General features: G+C 30.2%; 1 long non-coding RNA gene across 1 annotated transcript; it reads right to left on the reverse strand.

Annotated features, from left to right (window-relative positions):
- Nucleotides 1-2,222: 2,222 nt before the first annotated feature.
- On the reverse strand, nt 2,223-3,507 carry LOC140062778 (uncharacterized). The gene is made up of 2 exons (XR_011847533.1): nt 2,985-3,507; nt 2,223-2,575 (listed from the first exon to the last, which is right to left on the reverse strand). It is a non-coding gene; the product is annotated as an uncharacterized lncRNA (long non-coding RNA).
- Nucleotides 3,508-5,120: the final 1,613 nt, after the last annotated feature.

The raw sequence follows: 5,120 nt of genomic DNA on the forward strand, positions 1-5,120 counted from the left end.
AACTAGTTACTCTGGCTGTATAAGATGATGTTAGCACAATATATTTGCATAAATGGCAATATTATAGCATAATTATTGAATTTTAAAAAGTGGGAATTTTTGCCATTTTTGGAAAAAATTCCTATGGTCCACCGCAGGAAAATTTTCTAAAAATGGCCAAATTTCGACCCTTTTATTTTTTGACATAACTAGTTACTATGGCTCTATAAGATGATGTTAACACAATATATGTCCATAAATGGCAAAATTATAGCATAATTATTTAATTTTAAAAAGTGTAACATTTTTGCCATTTTCGACCCTTTTATATTTTGACATAAGTAGTTGCTATGGCTGTATAAGATGATCTCAGCACAATATATGTGCATAAATGGCAATATTATAGCATAATTTTTGAATTTTAAAAAGTGGAAATTTTAGTCATTTTTCGAAAAAAATCCTATGGGAAATTTTCGCAAAGATGGCCAAATTTTAACACTTTTATTTTTTGACATAACTAGTTACTATGAATCTATAAGATGATGTTAGCACAATATATTTGCAAAAATGGCAATATTATAGCATAATTATTGAATTTTAAAAAGTGGGAATTTTGGCCATTTTTCGACCCTTTTATTTTTTTGACATAACTAGCTGCTATGTCTCTATAAGATGATGTTAACACAATATATTTGCATAAATGCCAATATTATAGCATAATTATTGAATTTTAAAAAGTGAAAATTTTGGACATTTTTCGAAACAAAATTCTATGGTCCCCCGCAGGGAAATTTTCGAAAAATGGCCAAATTTTGATCCTTTTATTTTTTGACATAACTAGTTACTATGGCTCTATAATATATGTGCATAAATGGCAATATTATAGCATAATTTTTGAATTTTAAAAAGTGAAAATTTTAGTCATTTTTCGAAAAAAATCCTATGGGAAATTTTCTCAAAGATGGCCAAATTTTAACACTTTTATTTTTTGACATAACTAGTTACTATGAATCTATAAGATGATGTTAGCACAATATATTTGCAAAAATGGCAATATTATAGCATAATTATTGAATTTTAAAAAGTGGGAATTTTGGCCATTTTTCGACCCTTTTATTTTTTTGACATAACTCACACTCAATTCACCAGGGACAAAAAGTAGTGAGCCCTCTATCGGCAGCGAATCGTTTTTGCACACGAGACAGCGTTGACAATTACCCGGAAGCAACTTTGTTTTGAAAAGTAAATCTTAGGTTTTTGCAAACTGGCCAATTGGAACTTTTGGTTTTATTTACTAATGAATAATTCATGAAAACCTTTGAAGAGGCATCTACGAACCACGTGATATTGTTTTTTAATCGACGAACCCATTATATTTGTGTGAAACAAGGGTGAATTACACCGATGTTTTTTAAACAATTTTAGGCTATTCGAATGTTAAAATGTTGTCTAATTTGTTGACGCTGTAATAAAACAACGCATTTTTTTGAGAAGGTGGGTTTTATAGTTTCTGAATATTTGATTTTTCAATAGTAGTTAATAAAAAAATCTCGTTGGGGTTATTTTTTATTTTTTTTTAATGGCTGCTTAAACATGTGCCTTCTTGGGTATTTCACTATTGAAAATGGAACACATGGTTGTAGCTAAAATCATTTTTTACGCCATAAGATAAAAAATGTGGTTTTGTAAATTGTGTACAGCCAAATCAAAACCAGGCATTTGTCGTAAATGTGACATTTTGAGTTTTCAAGATATTTGTACAGAGCACATAATTTGCTTTAAAATACTGAAAAAATTATTCAATTTGGTCAAGTATTTTTAGAGTTATGATACAATAAGTAAAGAAATACAAGTAAGAATTCATTTTTATTTAGCAGTGAAAAATGCATTCAAAGATAAACAATAGTTCAAACAGGAAGTTTAAATGTGCTGGCAGACAGCGACTCATGTTCACCTTGACAACGCTAACTTCTAGTATACCTATGGCTTTGAAATTTAGCACAAATGTAACTAATACATTGTTCTATAATCATTGAAATTTTCAAAGAAATCCATTAACATTAACATTGTCAAATGAGACTTCAAATAACAACATACGTTAGTAAACTTTTTTTACTAAACTTATGTTATGTGTGAGGCTTGTAATAACTATAAATAAGTACTGTACTATTAATATTAATAAAGTGACAATAAAAATACAACACATAGAAATGAACCAAAATTAATGATACACAGACAGTTGATTGTGTTTGATGTGTTTAAATTTATTTACAATTGGTACACTTTAAATTATAACATTTTGGTCATTTCAGGCTGCGTGTTACAACAACAGTATTATCATCTTTTGTGCCGGGTCATTTAAATACATACATATTTTTCGATACAATTATTTCACGGTTTTATTCAGGGTTACGTTGCATAATAGAATACATGTGTCATGTATCATCAGAATCAAAGTCATTTTTGTAAAGTTATATTAAGCAGCGTATCACCACCATTATTGGAGTTCTTTGAGAAGAGAAAGTAGGCCTAGCAACAGCATCACCACCACTGTCAAAACTATTGGTATATACATTACAGTATTACCAATCAAGATCTGAAAACAGAATGAAAAATTAAATTAAACTTTTTTAAACACATTTAAAAATCATTTTTTTTGGGGTAGGCCTAGACCAAGGTAGGCTAGGTGGTTTTACTAGGCTAACTTGAAGTACTAAGCTGGCATACAGTTCATCTCTTATCTTATGCCTAGGCTAGGCCTAATATTTTGATCAAAAGTGTTTCTGTGTTCACCAAACTGAGTGTGTCGCGCTAGAAAGTCATTTCGTACTTTCTAACCTCTTGTTGTTTATGATTCGCTAGTGAAGCCAATATTTCTACTTTTCATATTATATAAATCATTAAACTATTCTATGTTGTTTTATTATTATCTAGGATGCATAAATAGCAAGTATGAATTAATATTGAATGTTTTTTACAGTAAGAAAGTTTTGTTAAAACCTTACCGCTTCCTCAGTGTACTTTGAATAGCTGTTAAAGGCAAATATAACGCTTCAATGACTTGAGCCACTCTGTTAGCCAATCAAATTGCCTGTTTCAGGATTCCGTAGCAACAAGACTGGTTTGCTTTTACCAAAAGGTTATTAAAGAATGTGTTTGATTGGCTATACGATTATTTTACATGACCTACAACCTTTATCTTTGGAAAGATTTTTTCACAAGCTTTCTAAAAATACCACACATTAAGGGGTCTTCTCATAATCAAAGAGGTAAAAGTTGGTTAGAAATAGACACAAATTACAGAATAGAACTTGATTTTTTCACCAAAGACGAAAAAGGGGGTCTCATTAAAATGTTATTTTCATTGATTTATACTTATAATTTCTTTAAAATACATAGATTTTTGGAATCTACGGTAAATTTTCTGTAAGATTATTTAAAAAACTAAAAATGGTCAAGATATAGGTTTTACACATTCAGAAGCATTTTACAGAAATCCCTTGCTGCCGACAAACGCCTGGTTTTGGTTTGGCGGTACACAATTAATAAGGGCAACATATAATATATAGGAAAGCTGTTTTAAATGATAAAACTCTACAAAGCCTCTTTGTTTTATTTATAAATCAATATAGTCTAGGCCTAGTAATAACAATCTGTTCTTGAATGTATCTAAGACTAAAGAAATGGTTGTTGATTTCCGTAAATCACTTAATGTCAAATATCCAATATTTATTAATGGTATATCAGTTGAGTTTGTAGAAGAATTTAAATTCTTGGGTATTTATATTTCAAATGATCTGAAGTGGCATATTAACACACGTAACATTATTAGAAAGGCCCAAAGAAGAATCTACTTCCTACGTAGACTTAAATCATTTGGTATAAACTCTGTAATAATGTCGTCCTTCTATAGGTCAGTTATAGAGAGTGTAATAACGTATTCTTTAACGGTATGGTTCGGTAGCGCTACCGAAAATGAAAAGCGTGACCTAAATAGAATAGTCAAGACCGCATCGCGTATAATTGGATCTACACAACTGCCTTTGGAGAACATATTTTCGGATCGTCTTCTGAAAAAGGCAGTGGCTATCAAAGATGATCATTTTCATCCGGCCTCTAGTATGTTCCAGTTGATGCGCAGCGGTCGGCGATTTCGTTCTATTAAGGCCAATAAGGCACGATTTACAAATAGTTTCTTTCCAGGATCTATTAGAGCCTTAAATATGATGTAGACTTTTTTTTGTAATGTTCTTGTTTTTTGAGTTCGTGTTGTGTCCGTTGGATATTGTGCTCCGCCAACAGAGCAAACAGAATTTCTATGTTTTTCCTAAAACAAATGATAATAAATGATACTTGACTTGACTTGACTTGACAGTAGGAGAGCCAGGCTTTAGCCGATAATAGTGGGGTAGTGCGTGCATTATTGGCGCGTGTTCATTGTCAGGCGCGCGTTGTTTATAGGCCTAAGAAAATAAGAATAAATATACACATATAATTAAATAATGATTATTATTAATTGAATGTTTTGTGTTTTTTTTACAGACCCCAGAGGATTGTTCTACATACTTCAATACAAATAGCATTAAATCAACAACAATTTCTTATGAGTCATATTAATTTACCTCTGGCATATAATGTGAAAAAGCACTATTAATACTGTAATTATTGATATTTATAGATGTATTGCCAAAGAGACATTTATTTTTTAAAAACTTTAACTTATCCTAATTTACTTATTTAAAGGTTCAAATGGCGGTTGGTTGTTGTGCAGTAGTTTAATAAAGTTTAAATGTACATTTCAAATCGGCAAATAAATAATGATAATAGGCCTACTACAGTAATAGTAAATCTTTTGAAGATTAGGCTTAGTACAAAAAATGTTAGCTAAGTTCATGTAGAAAACTTGTTGTCTGATTTTTAAGGTGCAATTTGTGATAATATTAAAAGTTAAAATGTTAATTGGTGTGTATTTGTATTTCATTTATTGCTCCATTATTATAATAAAATAAAAAGCAGGGAACCGTGAAATTTCATTTTAGCTCCGATAAAAAGTAAACATTTTCAGCATATACTTAAATCAATCATATGTTAGTGAAAGGTGACATTAACAGATTTATTATGAGATTACTAGTAAGCCTATT

The sequence above is a fragment of the Antedon mediterranea genome, chromosome 11 (assembly GCF_964355755.1).
Source record: "Antedon mediterranea chromosome 11, ecAntMedi1.1, whole genome shotgun sequence".
Classification (NCBI taxonomy): domain Eukaryota; kingdom Metazoa; phylum Echinodermata; class Crinoidea; order Comatulida; family Antedonidae; genus Antedon; species Antedon mediterranea.